The 27611-nt window shown below is 36.3% G+C and overlaps 1 pseudogene; it reads left to right on the plus strand.

The window, feature by feature from the left end:
* The first annotated feature begins 1847 nt into the window (after positions 1–1847).
* LOC124961289 (holocytochrome c-type synthase-like) lies at positions 1848–23068 on the plus strand (annotated as a pseudogene).
* The last annotated feature ends 4543 nt before the right edge of the window (positions 23069–27611 follow it).

Below are 27611 nucleotides of genomic sequence, written 5' to 3' on the forward strand. Positions count from 1 at the left end.
TTTCAAAATTGTATTTATGAAACAATATGAAATTGTATTGATCTCTCTGCTGTAAAAAGTTTGAAGTAGTTCTTTATGTTAATTACAGATACTAATGATAAGTTGCATTTAAAAAAATAATTCTATTTTTACTCACTGCTAATTTTTCAAAGGAATGCAGAATGGATTATAAATTATCTTGACCAGATATAGTCAATAAGGAATCAATTTTTTTCACTGTGGGGAATTAATCTGAACTTTTAAATATGATTTCTGTTGATTAACTTACATGAAACATATATATCCAGTTAATTTCTGTAGCTATGTTTTAGCTTATTTGGAAGTGGATAACTTTTCCTGGAAAGAAAGAAGTATACATTAGTATACCATGTGTTTAAATGGGTGACCCATAATTCACCTTTAATTGCCTTATTTTATGATTCTATAATAAGAAAACTAAAAACAAATAAAACATTATTTGTTTTTATAAACCACTTTTATAAATCATTCCCTTTTTAGCACTTTTTATATTATCAACTTTAATTTTAAGCACATTATTATGTGTCAATACCAAACTAGTAGGACATATTTAATTTGGTGCCATTTAAAAAATAAGAGTTATATGGGATTTTAAGTCTTAAAATATTTATCTAAAACCTGGATGCGCTGGTGCATAATTTTAGTCCTAAATGATTGGGAGGTTGAGGCAGGAGAATTGTTTGAGCCCTGGAGTTCAAGGACAGCCTGGACAATGTGTCTTTAAAACAAAATAAAAATTAATAAAAATATTCCTCTCAAGGATAATATTATACATATATGAAATTCACTTATTCAATATTGATTTAATAAACAGCCACTGAAAACTTATTCAATATAAACCACTGAGCTGAGTCATAGTGGGGTTACAAAAATAAATAAAATACTGTGCCTGCTTTATGTATAATATATTTATTAAGTTAATTACTTTGCTGCTATATCAGAGATGCAAAATGTAGTGATTTAAATAAGGTAGATGTATCTCTATTTTCTCTATAGCAATTCCTAGGTGAGTGTGTCCAAGTTGGTGGGCGTCTTCTTCCACCCCAAACTACAGAAAGTGGTTTCAAGTGGAGACTACTGTACTCATATTTCAATGGGCAGAATGGGTCATATGATCACACCTCAAGGGACACCTGTAATCGTAGTCTTCTTGTGTGTCCAGAGTAAAAGAGAAATGGTGAATATATAGCCTTGTAAATGATTAGTGAATACATGATGAATATATAGCATTGTATCATAATTCAAAAATTATTAAAAACTAAACACAGAAAAGTTGTCTTCAGTTTTTTCTGGAATCTTTTAAGAATCAAATTGATTTTCTTCTAATTTCTTTATGTATTTTAACATTTTATCATGTATGGATTATATTATAATTTATAACCTTATTTTTTACTAAATATTACTATACATTTTTCTGTCATTAAAAAGTTCAACTCCTATCTCTGCAGCATAAAGTTTGAGCAAGTTTGAGAGAGTTTCTAGACCTCAGATTTGTTTATTTGTTTTTAATTATAAAACAATCATGCAAATGCTATCTACCAAACAGGGCCATTTTGAAGATCAGAGATTATTCACCACATAGATTGCATAGTGTAAGCCTAACACAGTAGGCACATGCAGATTTAATCACTGTAGTTTTATAATATGCTTGTTGTGGTTTGGAATGTCCCCCAAAGCCCATGTGTTAAAGGTTTGGTCCCCAGTGCAGCAGTGTTCTGAGGCGGGACTTCTGTGAAGTAATTGGAGTATGAAGGCTTTGACTGCATCAGTGGGTTAATCTGTTGTCCTGAATGGAATACTGGGAGGTGATGGAGACTAGGCGAGTAGGGATGGCTAGAGGAAGCAGACCACTGGAGCGTGGCCTTGGGGACTATACCTTGCCTATGGCCCCTACCTGCCGGCTGCTTCCTAGCTGCTATAAGCTGAGCAGCTTTCCTCCACCATTCCCCCACACCTTCTGCCGTGATATTCCACGTCACCTCGGGCCCAAAGCAATGGAGCCAGCCAACCTTGGACTGAAACCTCAGGCCATGAGCCAAAATAAACCTTTCCTTCTCCAAGTTGTTTGTGTCAGGTATTTTGGTCACAGTGACAAAAAGCTGACTAACACAATGTTTTAATATTTCACCTAGTCATTTATCAATCTTCCTTTTTGTTTTAAAATACTTCATTTTTAGATCACTTTCAGTTTCACAGAAAAACCAAGAGGTGCAGAGATTTTCCATATACCTCCTACCCTCACCTATGCACTGCCTCTCCCATTATCAACGTCTCCCACCAGAGTGAGACATTTGTTACCACTGATGAAACCACAAGGACCCAACATTATCCGGTCTTCTTTTAATAACAGAATTAAACACTATTTGTGAAGGCTTATTCTTCCAGGTGAAAGAGAGTGTAAATTATTTCTGTGAAAATGTGTCTTAGCCTCTGTTCTCCAGAAAGCAAAGGCAAGACAAAGGATTTAAGCTCATTAGGGTATACATCCCCAAGGGGCACTGTCAGGCAAGGTCACACAGAGCAGGGAAGCAGAGAAAGGTATTATCTAGTAGGCTGCTGATTTATGCAGCTGATACATCTGTTCTATGAGACTGTTCCCTGGGAATGTGTATGGTGGAAGCAAAGAGCTTTTACCCACTGGTTCTCACATTCCACTGGGTAAAGTTTCACCCCACGGGGGTCCACTTCACATGACTCATTGCCTAGTGTGTCTGTCCCATGGTGTGTCATTCCTGGGTATGAGGCAGGGCCCTAGACGGATTCCAGGCAGAGCCAGTGCAGGACAGTCTGCAGAGCTGGAACTGGAGCCAGCCAGGTGAAACTAAGAGCATCTTACCAGATCTCAAGAGAATGTGAATTTGGAATAAGTTCACATCTTTACATTATGCAGTTTTACATTCTGGAACATAGTGATAACATTTGCAGAGGGAGTTATCCCATTTATTACTAAAACCATGTTGTTTACATTCTCTTTGATTTGCTTCCCTTAGGAATAAATTAACAACAAAAAATTGTGTATTATGAAGAGGGGAGGGCAAGAGCCATCAACTTAATGAAGAAATGCTATCTCCCAGTGTAACCAGAGTCTTTGCAAGGTAGCCTAACTCAGTTAAGCAGAAAATGCAGATGATTTGATACCATTTTTTAAAGACAAAACGATTGCTACTGCCTTTAAATGAGAGAGTTCACTCATTCTTTGGCAAAGGCACTTGGGGATTAGAGAGTTAGTCAGCCTCCTTTGGCCTGTCTACTAAGTCCCTTCTGATCAGTCTCAAGGTAGCTTCTATTCTTCTTGGATGCTTATTAAGATCCCTCAGAGTTCCCTCCTTAGTATTCTTATTTAAAAAGTAGATTGAGAATGGATGTGTGAAAGATCTCTTCCAAACTACACCATTTTTCTCCCCACTCCCCAGTACACATGGGTACTGCTATAAGCATCTCCAATGACATATATAAAGCTAATTTGCCCTATATTTTGACATGCTCTGAGTCTGAAAGTCAGTTATAAGTGGTCATTTTGCACTCAAGAGATTGGTCTCTATAGGCCTAGTTTTCCTCTCCTGCTTAAAGGACTTTTGATGGAACCAAATTTCTGGCCTGTGATGCTGAGCTGTACAAAGGAGATCTCATATGTGTAACCAAAGATCCCAGTTATTTGTCATGATGATTATTCTGGGACACTCTGAGATTCAGGTTTGTCCTTGTCTAACCACAGAGTTGCTATGTGCCCTTTGGAGGTATCTTACTCTAACCTTCCCATTTAGATATACTCATGTTATTCTATCAAATTTCTCCATGAAATGCCATTGCAATTGGCTATTCATTTGTGTGCACCAACATTATTATTTGCTGTACTTAGTCTGTTTTGTAGTATTTACTGACCTTCACCAGGAGTTCAGCATTCTTGGCAGGCATTTCTCCACTTGGCCACAGAGGAACCCTGATTTTTCTGGATCCTTCCAAGAGATGAGAATGCAACAGCAGCAGCTGGGGATATGAAAATAACTAGGAACAAAATAGACACAAATTCAGAAAAATACTGAAAAAAGACTTTCTGCAAAAGCAATTTTCGTTTGACCCTGAGCTTACTGTAGAATTCAGTGATAAGTTGGCTACCACATGGCTATTTTGAACAGGCAGAAAATCAGAGGTAGGTGTACATGCGATTCCAGATTTTAAACACAGATGATGATAGAATTCTTTTAGTTTTACTCTCAGATCCATGCAGATGATTGATATTACACTTTGAAATTTATAGATATATCAAGAAAAGTATAGGCACCTAACATAGCTTCCTTCATAATGAACTACGAGTAAAACTTTAGGACTTCTTGCTCAAAAAAATGAATCTAGTGGGTGGATGATGTCAGCACCTAAATTTCTGTTAATAATTTCAGAGTGTACTTTTTTCATCTTTAAAAAAAAATAAGTTTCACTGATTGGAAGACCAAAGCTCATTGGGATACACAATGTCTTTGAGTAAGCATTCCAAAAAAATGAACATCTCCTTCTGGCATGAATTGTTCTCTCTTCAGCATTCCTAGTTGACACAGCCACAATTCTTCAGTTATATGTTCTATTACCCATGAGACTCCTGGGAAGTCCCATCCAAAACATTCATGTTGCTACATTACCATAAAAGTCTGCCCTGTGAGTACAATTTCAAAAGCAAAACAAATGGGCTTCATTTAAACAAATAGCAGTTCTCCCCTTCTGAGTTGAAGAAAACACACGTACACTGTGCTTGCTGGCATGTGGGTCTCGCGGAAAGGAGGTTGACTTCTGAAGCGAAGAGAACCTCACCGCAGCATACAGAGACTCCCACGATCTTTCCTGCTTTTTTTGTTTTTACTTTTTACCTTGGTATTTTAGTGAATTTAAAAAAATCTCAGTTCTGAAGCTGTCTTTGAGATCAGGGAGAAATATTTAAACATTTATGCATTCAGTTCATGATTCAGAGATTTATTTATAAGACCGTTGATTTTGGGACACCCAACTCTTGCATTTAAGCTGCTGAAGTGAGTCATGTTTGTGGGAGGTAATTACTACCAGAAAGTACAACTAACTTGTAAGCTTCTCTTTAAAATGTCCACTCACAATCTACAATTACTTCAAATAACAGACTACCAGGACCTTTGCTGTGTTTTACGGCTGTATATATTTATTATGAGTGCATTAGGCAATACCCAAACATACTTTTGTCACAGAAGGGTTCTTGTAGGAGAATTGAGTCCCTTTATTAGTATCAGTATAGATTTCTGTGAATGTAGGACTGACAAGGTATAATCTCAAGGTATCCCTTCTATTATAGGGAACAAAGCCCTGAGAATAGCAGACTCAAAAGAATAATAAAGGATTCCTGTTGGTGGAAAAATATATATAATTTGTGTCTCATTAAGGATCAGATTCAATTGCTGAAATTATAGCAAACAGTTACCTCTTTAACACCTCAGTGCTTCTCTTGGCTGATCCTGTGTCCTCCTGGGAGGCTCCATGATTCTCCACTTTGCAATTGATGAAGCCTGCATCCATCAGACCAGTGGCAGAGCAGGTAGCCTTTTATGGGCCAAAACACCAGAGTCTCTGAAAACATCCTGAAGTTCAAATAATCCATTACTCCTTCTATACAAATTGGTACCTTAAATTCCACAAATAATTTGTCTAGGAGATAGTGTGGTAGAAAGCAGAAAGACAAGGAGGGAACTTGATACTTGGAGTAACTGAAAGTAAGGCATTGCCACTGCAGGTCCTGGGTAAAGCACCAGAAAGGAAAAGCTGGAATTTCCAAAGACAAACTCTGATCCCTTGATAGTTTTAACCTGCCATTGATTCACCATTGCTCAACAACCCTACAGTGATACTAAGTTCTTCTACTCTTCCCTAAGGTTCTCTTACCTGCTGAGCCAAACACATCTCCTTCTTCAACCATTGATTGAGACTTTAACCAAATGGTAATCATTGCCTCTTACGCTACTGTGATCCAGCTGCCTTCTTGAACCTGTTCACACTCATTCGTTCATCACTCATTTACTCATCGCTTATTCAGTGTTTACTGAGTGCCCTTGATGTGCCAGTTGTTGTACTAGGTGCTGGAACACATCTGTGAACAAACCCCAGTCCCTGTCTTTGAGGATCATATTGCCTGGCTGGGGCGACAGCCATAAAATGTGGCAACTTCAAGAATGTATGATTAAATGCACTTATGTAGTAAGTATGTGCTGTGGAAATACATCAGCAAGGCACTTCCCAGGAGTGCCTGTGTTTAAGTAAAGACCTGAAGGAAAAGCAGATTTGGTCAAGAGACTTAAGCAGGGAGAGAAGGTAAGGAAACAGGATAAAACACTCCATACAGAGGAGAAGAAATGACCCAAAGTCCGTGAGAAACATGAAGATTTAGTTCAGAGAAATATGATTAGTTCATAGATGGAGAACAACACAACAATCATACAAGGATGACAGAGGAGGATGAACAGAGAATGAAAGACTTCTTCTGCCATGCCTAGTAGTCTGAACAGAATTGAATTGAAGGATGTACCATACATATCATGTTTCTATTAGAGCAGCCACCTACAGATGCTCTATATCAGCATCCAAGCTTAATCCTGAACTAGTTGGTATGTCAGCTTTTCTCTGATCTTTCCACAGTTAACCCCGGCTGTATCCAGAACAAGAGCAGTTTGCATCCTCTGTTTGTACCATTGCCCAATTTGTTTTGCTTTCTTTAGGGATACACACTGCTCCTCAATATCTGTGGTCCATCTGGGCCCACCATATATCTATGACTCTCCTATCATATATATGTTCATGGAAATATCTCTTTTGCTCAATTTTGAGTCAAATTAAGGTTTGGAACATAAAAATATATGAACTCATCACTTACTCAATGAAAATTTAAGGAACTATATACTATGAAATATTACAAGCAATATAGTAATGACCAAAAAGTCCTTACCCTTATGGAGTGACATTTTAGAGGAAGAATACAGAAAAATAAACAATATTTCAGATGAGGATTATTATGTAGAAAATTGCTGTAATGATTGTTATGTAGAAAACTTAAGTAAGGACTTTCTGGAGGGTACTATTGTATGTAGGATATACATATACATGCACACATGTATACACATGTGCATATATGCTTGTATATATATCCACAAAAATTAATAGATACAGGTTATTTTACTATAAGTATGTATCAATAAGTTCTTTAATGACTTCAGAATTCAACAATTAGAATTCATGTAATTAGTTTGAAATCATAAGTAATGTCACAAGTTTCAGGACTCAGGAATTTTTCTGATTTTTAGTTTATCAAATTTAATGTGTAATTTTATTTTTAGCCTTATATTGAAATAAACATGATTTTGTAATAATCTAACTTACAGTCTGGTGGCTCCTGGTTTAAAATAATGTGATTCAGTACATACCTGAATTAACATTTTGCTTTAAGAAAAGAATAAACACTTCCCTATTTATATTTTATCTTAATTTCCTATTTGGAATTGGAAAGACATTATTGTCATAATCTCATGTGCAATAGTAAGAAATTTTACAGGAATTAACAGAAGTTCTATATTATATACTTAATAAGAGATTCTAAAAGAGAATGGGGGAGCAATATTTAAACACTGGAGCTGAGATTTTCCAGAATTGTAAGATGGCACGAGTTCTCAGATTAAAAGTACAGTAGTAATATGCAGAATGACTAAGTTTATAGCATAATGAAACTGAAGAATATCAGGAATGAAGAGAAATCTTAAAATCTATCAGAGACAAAAGTCAGATTCTATTGAGTAAAGGGGCCTTCAACAGACTGGGACAGGATACAAGTTGTCATTTTACAGTAGATGGAAGAGGACAGTAATGTGCTCAAGAACTTGGAGAAATTAACTTCACTTTAGAATTCTATACTCAGCAAACAGAAAACACAAAACAAACACATTTTTATAATTACACAGATTTAGATGATTAACCAACCACAGACTCTCATTAGAGAATTACTTTTTTAAAAAGGAGGAAACCAGAGAGAAGGTATGGAATGTAAGATTGAACATAGACATTGATAGAAATAAAAGTATATTAAACTGACGGTTAGCTTTTGGTGTAATACTACCTTTCATATGAATGATCAAATTGATAAAAATTGAAGATCTAAATAACAACTTGAAATATTTAACAGAAAGAGGTTAAAAATATGAACAGTTTTAAACTTTATTTAAAAATTTATAGGTAGGAATTTATCTCAAAATTTAATGGTAATCACCAACGAATAGCATCTAGGTGACTGTGGTGACCCAGTGAGAGGAAGGTGGGGACTGCAGCAAGTATGGGAGGTTAGAGGTGGGGCGGGGAGTCAGCTGGAATTTTAAAATTGTTTTGAGGACTGGGGAGATAGCTCAGCTGGTAGAGTTCTTGCCTCGCAAGCACAAGGCCCTGAGTTCGATCCCCAGTACCACAAAAAAATAAAATAAATAAATAAATAAAATTGTTTTGAATCAACATTGATTCCAACCATGGGTTTGTCGGTCTCCACTCTGACTGCTCCTGTTCAGACCTCAAATACTGAAGATCATTAGGCAGCATCACCACTTTCAGGATGTCCCACACTTGAAAGGGAAACTGAAAGGCTGTTGGGAAGGAAAGGGAAGGGAAGATGCAAGACTAAGCAGAGGGCAGTCTCCTACTCAGAAAAGTCAAGGTCACATGACCCTTCAAAATTGCCCTGCTTTCAGATGAAGTGGCTGGAACGTTATGCCCTATGGTGTCCACTCCTTGGATGCAATCTGTCCCTGGAAGGAGGGGAGGCAGTCCCCAAATTTGAGGTTGTCTCCCACCCACACTACAATTGGAGGACAATCTGGAAGGCACCTCACATGGTCCACTCCGCAGATCTCAGTGTATATGAAAACCTCCTTGTGCATTGTAAATCGTGACCATGAATAGGGAAATGAATTCTTACTTGATAAGTCATGCTGGAACCACTGATTATAACTATGGGGAACACATGGATTAAAATGTTATCTCATCTTACTCAACATTAATTTCAGATAGGTTAAAGAATTAAAAGAAAAAGGAAACATTATGCCTAATACTTACCAGCTTGAAGGAGAGGGAAACACAAACTTAGATGATGCTAATAAAATGATTGTTAGTTTTGATTACATAAAACAAGCATTTTCACATTCAAAATTTCACACAAAATTAAAAGGCAAAACTGAGAATGTTTGTAATAAACACACTTTATGTCTATTAATTTATATTTGATTGGATCTTTATGTTATCCTATCCTTCTCTTCCTCTTTCCTTTATTTTACTCTAGCTTCTGTATTTGAGAGAAAACATTTTACCTTTGAATTTCTGAGCTTGGCTTTTTTCACTTAGCATGATATTCTCCATTGCCATCTATTTGTTGGCAAATGCCTTAATTTCATTCTTTTTTTTCTTTTTATTCATTTTTATTATAAACAAATGGGAGACATCTTGTTTCTCTGTTTGTACATGAAGTAGAGGCATACCGTTTTTGTAATCATACATTTATCTAGGGTAATAGTTTTTGATTCATTCTTTTATTTCCCCCCCACCCCTCTTACCCCTCTATACAGTCCCTCCTTCCTCCATTCTTGCCCCCCTACCCCCATTATGTGTCATCATCCGCTTATCAGCGAGACCATTCATCCTTCAGTTTTTTGAGATTGGCTTATCTCACTTAGTATGATATTCTCCAATTTCATCCATTTGCCTGCAAATGCCATAATTTTATTATTTTTTATGGTTGATTAATATTCCATTGTATATATATACCACAGTTTCTTTATTCATTCATCCATTGAAGGACATCTAGGTTGGTTCCACAATCTGGCTATTGTGAACTGAGAAGCTATGAACATTGATGTGGCTGTATCTCTGTAGTATGCTGATTTTAAGTCCTTTGGGTATAGGCCGAGGAGTGGGATAGCTGGGTCAAATGGTGGTTTATCCCCAAATCATTCCCAGGAAACATCCTGTATGTTGATCTCTAGAGTCTGTTTGTGGATGTTTAGTATCAATAATCTATTGATTTCACACCACTTATCTTTGAGTTTTCAAATAAAAGATTCTTTATGCAAAAAAAAAAAAAGAAACAATTAGACTGAACAATTGAGAGAAACATTCCTGCTCAGTTTAACACTTGGAGAGCAACACATTCCATTTGCTGAATCACGTCTAAAATTAACTTGAACAATGGGTATGACTCATAGATGCTTTTCTAGGTGGTATTGATCACAACAAAACCTTCAAATACAACCCAGAAGAGACCATAATCCACTAGAGTTGGGTACTGAGTAGACTGCCACTATTGACTATGTGTGAGCCCGCAGTTCACACAGTCCTTCCCTGGTTCCCTTCTCACACATGTGTTCCTGCTGGGAGGTGAGTTGTCAACTTCTGATTAAAATAGATGACCCAAAACAAAACAAAACAAAAAAAGAAAAGAAAAAGAAAGAAAGGCTGTTGGATGAGCGCAGAACCCTCTGGTGCAGCCTGTGAGAGCAAAACATACTCTGCCTTCCCATCAAGATCGTGCATATGAGTATGTGGAGTGTCCCATTATGGGCACCACTGCTAAGAATAAGGAGAACCTGGATCCTTCAAATCTGATGCCACCACCTAACCAACACCAGCTCCAGGTCAGCCCTTTGTATTGTCATCCACTCCACCAGCAGATTCAGAGAAAAAGTGGATTTATCCTTCCAAACTGGTGTTCTGGAATGCAACGTTAAGGAAAGGGTGGAAGGGAAAGGATGAAGATATTAATCAGAAAGATATGTATAATACTATTAGAATTCACAGTTAGAACCATGCACAGGCTTGGAGGGATATTTTGAAGTGGGAAGCTCTTCATGCTGCAGAGTGTCCTGGTGGTCCATTGTTGATCTGATTTGAAGGGAAAGCAAAAGAGTACTCACCAAGGGCAAGAATTGATTCCTGGATGGGGTATGAGTTGCCTTTCAACAGGCACGATTGGATCATCAACCATTGTGGCACAGAAGTTAGACATGTGATAGATTACTACCACGGGGGTAAAGTCAATAAGGACTACCAGTTCCCCATCCTGGACATTCGTCCCACCTTGGATTCACTTTCAGCAGTATGGGACAGATGTGGCACAGGACATGGTAACCACTGTTTTGTTTGTGATGAAAAGTATAAACTATTTTTTTTCTGAGAGACACATTAAACCATTTTCCCCAAACTGATTCCCAGTCATGATGTAATGGGAACTTTAAGTGGGTAATCACACGTCATCCTTCACTTAACCATTCAGTTTTGACCTGCCTTTTGTCTTACATTTTATAGCATATCGTTTTGAGTTTTCTTCCCATTTGGTTTTAAGTGGGAAGCAGTCCCTCAGTTTGTCCTTTAACTACAATATTGCCTGTGTATTCATCTAGAAAAGTCTGAACAAACTCTGAAAAAAAATTTCTAGAAAGTGAGGAAAACTGTGTTTCTCTTACTGATTTCTCAGGAAATTTGAGAGGTAACACCTGAAAGTCAGTGTGATGCTCATGATACATATATATATATATATATATATATATATATATATATATATATATATATATATATATTGGTGCTGAGATCAAACCCAGTGCCTCACACTCACACATGCTAGGCAAGCACTCTACCACTGAGCCACAACTCCAGTCCCGCTTACGAGCTTTTTACCTGGTCAAATCTTTAAACTAAAATATTTTCTTATAAATAAGCAACATCTTTTTAAAAATAGATCATTATTTCTGAAGTCCCTACAGTTTAGTAGTGACCCTGGAGAAGATGCAAAGCCATACCCTTGCACTCAGTAAGACTAAGGTGTGTCTTGGCTCTCTAAATTCTCATTTATATGCATTTTTCAGACCGGGACTTGTTAAAGAAGTTTCAGCTCACCATGAAATTCTAATGCATATGCTTGGAAACATATATTTTCATTTAAAAAATATTTTCCTATTGTTCTGATCTATAACTCCGCTCTGCCAAAACAGGTCTTCTCATTGTCCCTGGCATTTCAAGTTATCGCAACTTTGAGTCCCATTACTTTTTCCATTGGGAGCTCCCCTGACCCCATTGGCTTAATCCAAATTTAAAAGCCTGGCTCAAATCATAGTGCAAGTGATTATATTTAACTGAGTATTAATATTCACACGAAGAGTATTTTTCTGAGATGTAGAGTGTTTGCATCAATTCACTGTCTCAATTTTTATGTTTGAAGGAAGCTCTAAGTTTGCTGTTGAAATTCCTGTATCAGTAACCCAAAAACTGGTTGTTCTAATTATGCCAGCATGTTACAAATGACCATTTTTTAAAGTGTTGATAATATTAAATCTTTTAATTTATCCTGAAAAAAGAAATACAACAACAAAAGTAATAGCATCTATTGCTTCCTAATTGGGAGGGATGTTGAAGAGAAAGGAAGATGAAAAACTTTTTCCAATCCAACAAAATAGCAAAGGAGAAAACTGCAAGGGAAACAATATTAAAATTGTAACTGTTAGCAATATATACAATATGTCAGCAATCATAATAAATAAGAGTGGATTAAACTAGGAGCTGGCAAAGGACCAATTTTTCTGTAAAAGTTGATTATAAATATTTTAGGTATTTTAAATCACATACAGTTTTTGCAACCCTTTAAAAATGTAAAAACCATTCTTTGCTTGCAAGTCATGTAAAAACTGGTTTCAGGCCAGATTTGGCCTATGGGAGTAATTGGTCAACCACTGGATTAAAGTTTTAAGAGACAAAAATTTCCAGGTTGATTTTTTTTTTAAAGCAAACTATGTACATCTCACAAAAGAAGAGAAAAACATACAAATTAAAATAAAAGGTGAGAATTGATGCCTTGTGAACTTATTAACGAAAGGAAAGCTAGTCATCTTGATTTGGGTTTCCCAAAAGCAGACATTGGGAAAACAATGCAAGACCAGGTAGTTTATTTGAAAGGCAATCCCAGGAAACACCAGTAGGGAAGTGGAGACATGATAAAGGGAAGGGAAGGAAGCCAATTAAAGATGTCATATCAAGCCAGTTAGCACTGTGGGGGCGACGGGTACTCAGCCCCACTGAGGAACACTTGGAGACTGAGTAGAACATGCCTTAGGGTTATCCAGAGGAGGAGCAAGGAAGCTTGAGTGTTTATCCATCAGTTACCTATTGATCTCTTCTGCCATACTGTAGAATGAACTCTTGACTCCAAGTAATGAGTTCCAGTCCTTTTTCTATTACAAAACACAAAATTAATAAACTTGATTTAATAGTTTTATACAGAAGACTATGTCTGCACCCATAGAATATGATCATGTACTAATTAACAAGGGAAACCAATAAGTTTTAAAGAATTGTTAACATATACAAAATTTCAATGACAAAAATAATTTTAGTTTCAGATCAACCATGAAAGTTCAAGAAAAATATGTCCAGAAACTTAAATAATATAGGTTAAAGAAGATATCATACTAAATAACAATGAATGCACTACATAAGAAACAACTAAAGTTATAGTACTTAGAGGTTCATTTACAACACAAAATGTCTTTTTAAGAAATAAAATATTTTAAAAATAAGTAAGTGTATTATCCTATTTTGTCCCATTATCCTAGATGTGGAATACCTGTAAACACTTAAATGTGGTATATAATATATGATACAATTATATAATATATAATATAATTATATTACAATATAATAAATATAATACATTAACACAATTATATATAAGCTCTAGATTGTGATTTCTAACATTTTAATAAACTGGTGTCAATTTCACTGAAATAGTACCAGACTCGAAAACTTGGGACTTAATGGATTAAGAATCTAGAAAATGGAACAGCAAGTAAGTCCAAGAACTGTAGAAGAGAAATAGTAAAGAATAGAAATTAATTAAATAGCCAGGCTCCTTGGCCCATGCCCATAATCCCAGTGACTTGGGAGGCTGAGGCAGGAGAATCCGAGTTCGAAGCCAGCCTCAGCAAAGGCAAGGTGCTAAGCAACTCAGTGAGAAACTGTCTCTAAATAAAATACAAAATAGGGCTGGTGATGTGACTCAGGGGTCAAGTGTCCCTGAGTTCAAGCCCCAGGATCCGCTCCCCCAAAAAAGAAAAAAAATCAATTAAATAAAAACAAAGGAATAGAAGAGAATGTACAAAAAATCAAAACTCCATTATCTGAAAAAAATGAATAAAAAAGATCATGAAATCAAGAAAGAAAGAGGAAGGGTGGGAAAGGGGAGGAAATGCAGAATTAATTTTTAAAAATCATGCTATGGGCATATATAAATACACCACAGAGAATTTCACCGTTATGTTTAAGTAGAAAGGACCAATCAAAAATAGATCAGTAGTAGAGTAGAGGGGAGGAAGAATGAAGGGAGGGAAGAGGGCAAGGAAAAGGGGGGAAATGTGAACTGAAATCCCATCCATGCATGTATGATTTTCTCGAGATGAACCCAAACACTATAATGCTCTAATAAAAAAACTAATAAAGCAGTAACTTGCAACGATTTTTTAAAAATCACCAAAAAAAGACAAAAGGCACATATTTATAGTATTAGTGGCCAAATAGGGGAATTTAATGGAGCAAATTAAGTTGTATGCATTTATAAATGTCAAAATAAATCCCACTATTAGAAGAACTATAATGCATTAATAAAGGGGAATTTACTACAGTTTTATGTTAATCTAATGAAAAATTGGGTAATGCAAATAGTCTAATAGTTTCTAAAGAAATTAAATCAGTTATCAAAACTGTATTTCTCACCCAAAAGGTACCAGACACTAATGACTTTACAGCCATGTTTTACTTTCAAGGTACAGATAATCTGTAACTTACACACATTATTTCAGGGAATGGGAAAATAGGGAAAGCCATACAGCCTCAAACTGAGTATAATCTTGAGATCAGAAAAAAACACAACCGTAGACTCATTTCATTTATAAACCCAAATATGATGCATTCTACAATCCACATTTACATTTAGAATGCATTACATGTGGGCTTTAAAAAGTGTGTTTGTTCAAGTTGGGTTCCTCTCAGGAAAGGAAGGATGGTTTCAGGCTGGGATTCCAAAATCTTTTGATGTAATATACTATATTATGAAATTAACAAAACTGTTATCATTACCCCAGTAACTCCAGAAAAGTGTTTGATTGAAAAAACATCATTCATTATGATTTTTAAAAAATCTTAACAAACCAGGAATAGAAGGGAAATTTCTTTAGCTAATATTCACAACTGAAAGTAATTATGCTTATTGGTGAGACTTCATCATCAAAGTCAAGGACAAGATAGATATATTTTATATCACCACCGTATTCAAAAATGCACTAGGTTCCATTCTTAATGTGTAATCAAATAAGAGGTATAAAAACTGGAAAGTAAGGAATATTTATATATACACAAAACCTAAGAGATAATATTACTTCTGATAATGAAACAACATAAAATTTGAAGATCAATTTGTAAGGTGGTCCATATTTTTGGATAAAAAGCTGGCCATAATCAATAACTCTCCAATCAATCAAGAAAGTAATACAAAAACCATACTTTTTATAATACCACAAAAACAATAAATCCCCTAGAGATAAATCCAATTAAAACATACAAGATGATTTAAAAGAATATAAAGTATCATTAAGGTGAAGGAAATCCCAAATGAAGAAGTTCTGAATAAAAAATGTGTTTTTGGATAAGAAGGCTCAGTACAGCAAAAATGGACATTATCTCCAAATTAATTTGTAAATTCAATGCAATTCCATTTTAAAGTCCATAAGAATTTTGTATAGAACTTGAAAAATATCCTTAATATTCATGTCAGAGAAAAGGGCAAGAATAGTCAATTTATTTTTAAGAATTGAACCAAGTGGGGAAGAATCAATAATTTTTGTAAAATTATAGTGATCAATACAGTGTAATTTTGGCATTGATGCAGGCAAAATGACAAGCAGAATAGAATACAAATCTCAGTTCCTTGGATAGAGGGAAAATTAATGTTTATTTGTATTATAGATTGACAGAGTAATCAAATTATGGAAGAATGATTAATTATCCATGTGAGAAAAGATAAAATTTCATTTTTACCTCATTCCCCAGGCTGGATTAAAAACTAAATGTGTACAGCATCATTCCCAAAATTTAGAAAATAGCTTAGGAGAAATCTTTAAGACATAAGGGTAGGTAGAGAGAATTCTTAATATAGGAAAGAAATTAAGGCAAGAATTGATAAAATTTACTTCATTAAAATGTGAACCTGTAAGAAAGACAGTATAAATAACATTGAGCTAAAGCATAGAGCTATTTACAATGTACATATCTGACAGAGGATGGATTGCCAATGTATATAATGACTTCCTACAAATTAGAAAAAGAAATAGCTCAATAAAAAACAAGCATAGTTATATTAGATGACAGTTTATAGAAGGGAATTGCCTAAGGACCAGTAAACATACAAAAAATTGTTCAATTTTTTGAACAATTCAAAATAATAGTAAGAGAAATTCAAAATAATAGTAAGCTGTCATTTCACATTATGAGATGAGAAAAGTAGTTAAAGCCTGACAATATCAAATGGTGTCTTGACTATGGAACAAGGAGAGTTCTCAAATATTTCTATTGGGAATGTTCATTTATACAAAATATTTGGAGAACAGTTTGACAATATCTAATAAAGACAAAACTATGGAGGCTGGGGTTGTAGCTCAGTGGTAGAGCACTTGCCTAACACCTGTGAAGCACTGGGTTTGATCCTCAGCACCACATAAAAATAAATAAATAAAGGTATCATGTCCATCTACAACTAAAAAAAAATTTTTTTTTAAAAAACAAAACTATGTATTGATGCATTGGCATTGCACAGGAATCCTTCCTAGAGAGGAATTCTTCCTAGAGGAACACCATCAGATTGTCATGCAAGGGAATTTTCACAGGAATGTTCGTTGTAGCAGTGCTAGTAATGTAAAAATCTCAAACCACTGAATGTCAATCAATAAAAGAATGCACAAACTGTGATACATACAAGCAAAAAATGATATTTTACAACTTAAGATGAACTGGAGCCATGGTTATCAACATAGATTGACATCAAAAAGCATAATATAGAAGGAAAAAATTTCTGGTATGATATGTAGAATATGATGCCATTTATATAAAGTTTATAATTCTTCAAAATGATGCTACATATTATTATGGAGATCCCCAAATATGTAGTATATTAGCTTATTTTGGGTTACTATAACAAAATACCTGACGTTGAGAAACTTATGGAATAAAGAGGTTCATTTGGCTTGTAATTCTGGCAGCTAAACATCTAAACAGCACAATGCAGGCATTCTGGCAAGGGCCCCTCTGGCTGTGTCATAACATGAAAGAAAAGCAGAAAAGGAAATGGATGTGTACAGAAGAGACCAAGAACCTGGAGCAGCATCCCTTAATAATCATCTGCCTTCAAGATAAGCGTTAATTCACTCATGCTTGTAGGGTGGAACTTCCATGACCTAACTACCTTCCACGAGGTCCACCAGCTCAACACTGCCCTCCCAGGGATCAAGGTTCTAACACATGAGCCTTTGGGAAACAAATCACACTTAAACTATAGGATGCAGTAAGGTATAAAAAAGTACGTGAAAAATGGCAAATGATTGACAGCACTGGGAAGAGAGAGGAGTGCATAGGATCCAGGGAGGATGCTAGGGGCTTTGACTTATCTGTAATATTCAAAGTTTTTCTCATCAATGACACTATCAATGGGTGGAAAGGAAACACAGAGAATGGAAGGAAATAATTGCAAATCATGTATTGATAAGTAATTAATATCCAGAGTATATAAAGAACTATTGAAACCCCCCCCACAAAATAAAAACCCTGATTCAAAAAGGATGAAGGACTTAGATATTTTTCTTTTTTAAGTAAAATTATTTATTTTGATTCATTGTACACAAATGGGGTACAGCTGTTATTTCTCTGGTTGTACATGAAGTAGAGTCACTCCATTTGTGTAATCATACATGTACGTAGGGTAACGATGTTTGTCTCATTCTGTTATTTCCCCCCACCCCCTCTCCACCCCTCTTTTTCCTCTGTACAATCCATCCTTCCTCCATTCTTGCCTCCCTCTCTTCCCCCGTTATGTATCATCATCCACTTATCAGAGAGACCATTCGGCCTTTGGTTTTTTGGAATTGACTTATCTCACTTAGCATGATATTCTCCAACTGCATCCATTTACCTGCAAATGCCATAATTTTATTCTTCTTTATGGCTGAGTAATATTCCACTGTGTATATATACCACAGTTTCTTTATCCATTCATCAATTGAAGGGCATCTAGGTTGATTCCACAATCTGGCTATTGTGAATTGAGTAGATATGAACATTGATATGGCTGCTGAAACTTTATACCCATTAAACAATAGCTGCCCATTCCCTTGCTCCCATCAGTCCCTGATAACCACTATTCTTCTTTCTGTGTTTATGATTTTGACTACTCTAGATATCCCAGTATTTGTCTTTTGGCAACTGGCTATTTTCTTGAATCATAATGTCCTCGAGTCTCGCCCATGTTGTAGTATACATTTCAACTCCTTTCCTCTTTGATTCTGTGTGGTATTCTGGTATTCCATTGTATGTATACACCACATTTTGCTTATCCATTCATCTGTCAATGGATATCTGGTTTGCCTCCATGTTCTAGTCATTGTAAATAACGCTATGACAAACAGGAGTGTACAAATGCCTCTTCTTGAATCTGTTTTCAATTCTTTGGGAACATACACCCAGTGCCAGAATTCCTGAATTGTATGGTAATCCCATTTTTCATTTTTTTTTTTAGGCCCACCATACTTTTTTCCCATTGTGACTGTACTATTTTATATTTCATCAATAGTGCATTAAGGGTTCCAATGTCTGCAAATCCTTGATAACAATTGACATTTTCTATTTTTTTAATAGCAGTTATCCAAATGGATATGAGATGGTATCTTTCTGAGGTTTTGATTTACGTTCCCCTAATGACTAGTGATGAGCATCTTTTCTTGTGTTTATTGTCATTTGTAAATCTTCATTAGAATTAGAGCACTAATCTCCAGAATCTATAAAGAACTCAAAAAACTTTACACCAAGAATGCAAATAACCCAGTCAACAAATGCGCTAAGGAAATGAACAGACACTTCACAGAAGATCTACAAACAATCAACAGACATATGAAAAAACGTTCAACATCTTTAGTAATAAGAGAAATGCAAATCAAAACTACCCTAAGATTCCATCTCACCCCAATTAGAATGGCCATTAACAAGAATACAAGCAACAATAGGTGTTGGTGAAGATGTAGGGGAAAAGGTACACTCATACATTGCTGGTGGGGTTGCAAATTAGTGCAGCCACTCTGGAAAGCAGTGTAGAGATTCCTCAGAAAACTTGGAATGGAACCACCATTTGACCCAGCTATCCCACTCCTTGGCCTATACCCAAAGGGCTTAAAATCAGCATACTACAGAGACACAGCCACATCAATGTTCATTGCTGCTCAATTCACAATAGCCAGATTGTGGAACCAACCTAGATGTCCTTCAATAGATGAATGGATAAAGAAACTGTGGTATATATATACAATGGAATATTACTCAGCCATAAAGAATAATAAAATTATGGCATTTGCAGGCAAATGGATGAAATTAGAGAATATCATGCTAAGTGAGATAAGCCAATCTCAAAAAAACAAAGGGTGAATGATCTTGCTGATAAGCGAATGATAATACATAATGGGGGGTGGGAAGGAGGCAAGAATGGAGGAAGGAGGGACTCTATAGAGGGAAAAGAGGGTTGGGAGGTGTGGGCAGAAGGAAATAAATAACAGAATGAATCAAAAAATAAATAAATAAAAAATAAAATCAGCATACCACAGTGATGCTGTATAATTCACTTAACACCAATGAATTAATTCTATTAAAAAGGTTAAGATGGTAAATTTTATATGTGTGTTTTACCACAATAAAGAAAACTAGTGAAATAAACTAAAGGTATGAGGGTCAAGGGAGTTTTGAATACCTGCAAGAGATTAGTTGAAGCAATGGGCCATGGATTCCAAGATAGATAGGTAAATGTCCCAAAATGGGGGTGGGGGTGGAGAGCTTAGCGGATAGAAAGCAAGTGAATGGCAGCAGGCAAGCTGGAAGGACAAATAGGAGAGTTTTTAACTGGTGACAGTTTTGGAGTGAGCATTATTAACCACTTAGTGAGAGGCCGTGATATTTTTCCATTTCAAGATAGTTCTATTTTATGCATTTTAGCAGAGTATCCCATTTTATAGATGTATCATAATTAAGTCAATCTCTTACATATCGGTAATTGTGTGTGTGTGTGTGTGTGTGTAGGTAGGTAGGGAGGTAGATTAGTATTATTTTTAATCATAGTAAGAAATACTCTATCTTATTTAATAATAAATTATGATCCTTACAGAAATCCTCACCAAGAAGTTTTTAACCTTCTTGGGAACAGTGGAAGAATCTCAAGACCAAAGCTACCAACTGCTGCCCTCTCTAAGGAGAATCACAAATATATCTACCCTGGAGTTGGACGCCTGCACACACAATCATGTAGGGAGAGAGCTCAGGTTATTCTAACTTGTCCATTAATGTATGTGGTTTACTTAGTCAATGCAACAAAAATTACTGAGCAGCCTTCCTGTGAAAAGAACTCTCTCAGGAACTGGAAATGTAAAAATGCTCTTGAATATAGTATGCATAATTAGATGCATACATAAATCTTATAATAGAGAGTAAAAAGCAGAAGCACATTTTCCATGAAGTGAATGAAGTACAGTGCCCCTCACTTAATATGGGCTCCTTCCAATGCTCCAGGAGAACCCTATAAATATATTTATGTAGTCATACATTTTGATAAAATTTGCATAAGAGAATTTTTTTTTAAAGATTTCAATTAGTTAAATTGCTGTCTCTCCCCAATGACTTTCCCCAGTGTTGGAATGCCCAAGGACATTTTTGAGTTCCAACAAAAGAGAAGTTGTATTGAAAGTCACTTTGGTTGAGCTTATTGAAATATATGTATAGGGTTCACAGATATTTCATTGTCAAATGAAGTTATTAACCAAGGCAGAAGTAAGTGAGTGCTGGAGGACACACAAGGTTTGAAGTGTATGGGACCAAAAGCTAGTCTGTTGAAAATCCTTCTAATCAGAGACATAAAGTTAAACAGAGGGTTTGGTTCCTCTGAGCATCTGATCAAAACAGGATTCTCTGAAGTCAGGAACAACACTGTCTAAACAGTTATACATGCACTGTACATATTTTTTCATTTTGTTGGTAATTCCACAAAATAATGGACTCTCTATGTTTTCAGGGTAAAACCCTGTGGCAGTACTACAAAGAGTAAGGACCTCTGTGCATGAGTTTTGTACTTTATTCATCCCAATTACAAGCAATAAGAAAATTGTGGTCAACCCTTATAGAATATGATTTATTTTTCCATTTTCTCAACAAAAAAATTACCATTAAAAGCTAGGAATGTGGTGGTGCATGCCTGTAATCCCAGTGGCTCAGGAGGCTGAGACAAAGCCAGCCTGAGCAACTTAGCAAAGTCCTAAGCAACTTAGCAAGATCATGTCTCTAAATAAAATATTAAAAAAGGGTGGAGGATGAGACTCAGTGGTTAAGTGTCCCTGAGTTCAATCCCTGGTACAAAAAATATATATATATATCATTAAGAAACTGTGATGGGTAATTAATCTTATTTTTCTAGATTGTGTATTTTTTATATTCTAACTTTTTAAAACTTAATTTTTGTTGTAATTTTTATTCTAAATAAATATCCATCTTCATATCTATTTCAGTATCAATCACTTGGATTATTTCTCCTAAGGAAGTTTTCCTCAATTGTTTCAGCTGCAGGCCCCTCAGAGTCTTGTATGTACGCCATACAAAGTAATGGTTGGAACATGAGAGAAACATACTAGGCAGCGACAGTTGGAGTTCTGAGAAGGAAGAAATTATTAACAACAATGATGATCATGGAAGGGTTTCAGCTAAGCCATGATCCAGGGGGAAAACTTGAATTCAGAGATATGGCAAATGATTTTCTAAATGAAAAAAAGTAATTCTTCATAACTTTAAATTTCTATGCCTGGATCTGCCCAAATACTCTGTTTGTTACTGACACATACTCTTCTCTGTAGTCACATCCTTTCCAATCCAACATCTAACATCCTTTTCTGCTGATGTTTTGCAGACATGGGTTTGCATAACAAACAAATGTGGGTATTCTCCTGTCAAACCAGGAGAAATAAGACAAGTGTATAATGCAATCCAGGCCCTATTACATGAGTTATGTGGAGACAAAATGAACTTCCTTTCCCGCTCTTCAATTATGGTGTAATTGGTGACTTGGAGTCAGAGAACATCCTATTTTTGAGTTTAATGCTGGACTCACCTTCATGCATTCATGAGAATTCATGAGAAGGAATGAATCATAATGTTTGGGGGTCAAGAAGAGTTTCTCCTGTGGAATAATATTGCCTGGGTCCCATTATGCCATAGCAATAACATGTTAAGATTTTTTTTGTGTGTGTGTGTGTACATGTGTGTGCATGTGGGGGGGGGGGGGAAAGAGAGAGAGAGAGAGAAACAGACAAGACTGAGAGAGATTAAAACCAACCATGCCCTGGAAGGGTGTGGGGGGGTCTGAAGGAAATGCCAGTGCTCTGTGTCTACAGTTACTTCCTCCCCATCTGGGACTACTATTCTGCTAGCAGACTCAATCTCCACAGGTCTGGTGACTCATTCGGCAGGTCGGGGGCCCCGGACTTTGGATGACTTAGCCTTGAGTAAGCTTATTATGAACCAAGCTGACATCAGCTGGGACGAGAGCATCAGGAACACAAGGGTCAGTGCCGGGGGTCTGAAAAACAAGACTGGAGACAGGTGGGAACAGCTGAGTAGTTGCCGAGTCATGAAGGAAGAACTGAGAGCCATCATCCCAGAGATGGGAATCCAGGGCGATCAATTCTGAGAATGACATCCTTCTTGCCAGGGTGGATGCTATGGGGCCTGCTGGAAATCAGCAGTACCCTCTGGTCTGCCCAGTCTTGACTAACCTTAGATAGGTTAGATAGAGTGACTGGGCTTCTGCTTTGTTCTTGTGACTCACCTCCTGCTTTCCACTCACTCCTGACTTGGTTTTCCAGGGGTCTCAAGATTGCTGGCAGAACTCTGGATTTCTGTAGCTAGGATGTCCCATGTCACCTTTATCCAGCCAGGGGCTGTTGTATGTTATCCTGTCCAGACTCTTCTCCCTGTGTTTCACCAGCCTCTCCAGCCATCCTCTACTTGTATAACCTCAGAGGGAACATAGAACAAACCTTTCCAGGTGTCAAACTCTGTGTATGGACTTTCATATTCACTATTAATGCAATTTCCTGTTTTACAACTGTCCTCAAAGACAGGTATAATTATCTGTTTTATAGGTTAAGGAAACAGACCGAGAGGCTGTACCTTATGTAGGTCACATGAATGCCCATCTTTGCTCTGGTTTTATTCCTCTGTATCTTACATTCATGAAATGTACTTTTTTTTTGCCATACTTCAGAACTGAGGATAATAATATTTAAAGAATCATTCAAGGATTAAATTAAATCCTTAATATGGAAATGCCTAGCATGTGACAGATACTTAACAAATAGCAATTTTTAAAAAAATATTTCATCCTATTCTGCCTTGTGCTTAGAGAATATGGCTCCCCTGACAGAATTTGGGCCTGGTGTATGTCTAATACAGCACCAGAGTACATAGTATGTTATAGTAAATGTTGGATGGAATAATTAATGGAGCATCAATGGCAGCATTAAATTTCACTTAAAGGGTCTGCAAGTGTATCTCAGTGAAGTGCCCACCCTAGCATGCATAGGCCCTGAGTTCATTCTCCAGCAAAATATACACATACACACACGCGCGCACACACACACGCGCGTGCACGCACACACACACACCCCATTCAGGATTTGTGAAAAGTCTAATTTTTACTACTCATGAGTGTTTACTTTTTGGGTCTAGAACTCCAGATCTCCTCTTTTACTGAATTTACCTGTAGTTGAATCTTGTTAATGATTTGGATGTGAGATGTCCCCCAAAAACTCACATGTGAGAAGGTTCAGAGGAGAAATGATCTCACGTGAGAGAGTCTTAACCTAATCATTAATTAGTCCCTGATGGGATTAGCTGAGTGGTAACTGGAAGCAGGTGAGGCATGGCTCAAGGAGGTGGGAATTGGAGTGTGACTTTGGGGCATGTATTTGTATCTGGCAAGTGGAGTCTCTCTCTCTCTCTCTGCTTCTGATCATCATGTGAGCTGCTTCACTCCACCACGCTCTCCTGCCATGATGTTCAGCTTCGCCTCCAGCCCAGAGGAATGGAGCCGGCCTTTTATGGACAAAGGCCTCTGAAACCGTAAACCCTCAAATAAACTTTTCCTTCTCTACAATTGTACTGATTGGGTCCTTTAGTCACAGCAGCAATAAAGCTGACTAAAACAAATATCTTCAGCTTACAGCCCCACCCCCACCCCCTGTCCACCCTGTCCACAAGACTGGGGCATCTTAGGCTTTCTCATCTTGGCAGTACCTTTACCTTCAAAGCCATAATCCTGAGATTCTGGAGTAAGAAGGCCAGGGCGAGCCCAAGCTTACATGGAGGTAACACTCCACGCAGTATGGTTAATTCCGGGCTGAGTAAGGCTACCTGCTAGGTCAGCTCCTTTCCAAATAATTAAGCAGTCTACTGAGAGCCTGGAGTTGGGAATCATAGCAAAATCTTTGGAGAGAGGTCCAAGTTAGAAGTCTATAGATGCTTTTCCCCTAGCCAGCAGTTCCATTAAGGAAATTCATTTTAGTGTTTTGGATGTGTGAAGATTTTAGTTCAATCATGGCACATCCAACCATTATTCACTTCAGTCAGCAGATTCAAAGGTAATTAAAAAAAAAAAACCCCAGAATAAAGGTACACGGACCCCTGCTCCAACTATTTTGAACATCTATTAGAAGTCACAAGAATGATACCTGATACCCAGGGCAAAAATTGTCTCTAGATCTTGGTCAGTCTCCAAAATTAAGATGCTTAAAAGAAGATATAGAAGTCCACAGGATAAAAGTTCCTAATGTATAGAGGATGTAGTGACCTGGAAATTCCATGCCTCTAAAGGCCTTCTGTCCCACAGCTAGAACCACCTAGTGACTACCTGGAGACTTAGCTCTGTCCCAGGCTTTATGATCCATTCCATTTCTGTCCAGGGAGAATGTAGGAAGACTTTAGGTGTCCATGTGGAGCTTCAGCATGGAGTCAGCTCTGCTCCAGTGCCCACTTTGATCATGACTCCTGAATATTCTTACCTTACTCTTTTCAGTCAGGTCTCACCTTGTGACTCAGAAGTTCTAGACCTGCATCCTTACCTTACTCCTGCACATTGTTTTCAGAACTGGGAGCTAGCCTTGCTATCATAAGAACTTGCAAACATCAGGCACCTCTATTGCTTTTCAAGTGCGAAGTAGATTTAGCTCATTCACGTCAACCTCCCAAAACCTTGGTGCTCTCTCATATGCCTGCATTTCAAAGAAGTCCCAATTAAGGATCTCAAACTGCTATGAAGCAGTAAAAATTTCCCTAAACAATGACTATACAGAGGATCACTTCCAAGAGTGAGATTTTTGTTATTTCATTTCAGGCATTCTAAATTAAGCCCTAGAGAAACATTTTACTCCTAATAAATAATAGGCTTGTTGTAATATGCATTATTGCCGAGATAATAGGCTACATCAATATCTATTCATGTTATTGTAACTGGGAAATAAGACCTGAGAATACTATTCTGTTTCCCAGCACTGAGAAAAAACAAATGTTAATTTTAATACTGTCGTGTTTGGTTTAAATTATCTATTCTAAAATATAGACATGTATTTGCTTTCAATATAATGAATTCATTTGTTACTCAGGCACATTTGATTTTTATCAAATTTCTTTCTAAAATAATTTTATATGGTAGGAAACAGAGGAACAAAATGGCCTAAGACTTAGCAGTTGATAAATAATACATTGAAACTCACTAAAAGAGAATGTTGGTGAAATCTTACATTTAAAAAAAATGCTATATAATAAACTCTAAATTGTATATCTTCAAGACTTCAAATCTTAGCTCAGAGTCTTATGTGTGTTTATTCCCTGGTAGAGTAACATTTCAGAATGTGTTTATTTTTAAAAATTTGAATTTTCCAGATGCACACCAATTTTTAACAAACATTATCAACTCTTCAGGTAGACTGTCTCTGACTTCAAGGTTTGATTTGAGTTTTTTAATTATAAGGATTGCTGAAAAATTAGCCATTTTTCTCCTATAGTTATTTTAAAGATTAATTTTAAAAAGGCATTTATTCTAAAATAAATTTGGGTAGTATGGGGTTATGAAATAATTGCTTTGGGAGAATCTAAAGCTTCTCCAAACCTTTTGTTCCCAATTTCACAACCAAACACATCTAAAGCTGTGCAACTGAGTGGATTCTAATAGGAAGTGAATTGGCCATAAATGGTCAATAAGAAGAAAACAGTTTAGTAAAATGATTTTAAATCCAAGCTAACACTTGACTGACCATAGGTAGTCCAGTGAAATTCATCATAGCTAAGATATATTTATATATCTTATACATGTATCTCTAATAACTTTAAAAAATCAAGTATGTCCTAGAATTAAAAAGGACCTTGAGTTTGAAGAATGTCATAAGGATGAAACTAGAAACACATTAACAAGTAGAAAAATTATTCTACAAGTTTTGGAGTTTCTTTTCAAAGCATAGAGTAAATCTTGGCTTCCATAGCTGACTAATTTTTCCACTGAAGCAGCTGGGAATTGAGGGACCAATATCCCAAACAAAAAGGATATTGAAGAAAACTCAAAATTTGTTAAGTTTCTCTGTAAGTGAATCTTAGCCATGAAGGACAAAAGTTAGGAAACTAAGCAGAAACAACGGGAACACAGTGGAATTTTTGACAGTCGCATGGTACTTGAGAGAAAAAAAAAAGTTGGATTTCAAAAACTACCAGAGAAGGGTGGAATAAAAATACCCATTCTTTTATTTAGGATTCTTGGAGCCTACATCACCTACCTTGGTTTTCCTTCTTAGATCAAAAATGAAACAAATGTCTAATTAATTGCCACTGTTACTGAACTTGTTAATTGCCACTGTTACTAATAGAAGTCTTAGCCAGTACAATAAGGCAAGAAAAAAGGTGGAAGATTAGAAAGGAAGAAATAAACTGTCATTATGCTTATTATGTATAAAGTATTTTCATTTTATGCTGAAGATCACATTTAGGTCAGGTTCCTGCTACAATGGAGTATATTTTAATTCCTCTATGCCAAAAATCTTACTAGAATGTTTTTAAACTGTACCTTTGTGGCAATCAGGAATGTTGGTTGCAAGAAATAACTAGTACTGGTTTAATAAAAGGCATTATTGATTCAAAAATAAATTAATTTAATAAGGGCATTAGATAAGAGTTCAATACAAATA

Source organism: Sciurus carolinensis, chromosome 12, assembly GCF_902686445.1.
Source record: "Sciurus carolinensis chromosome 12, mSciCar1.2, whole genome shotgun sequence".
NCBI lineage: Eukaryota > Metazoa > Chordata > Mammalia > Rodentia > Sciuridae > Sciurus > Sciurus carolinensis.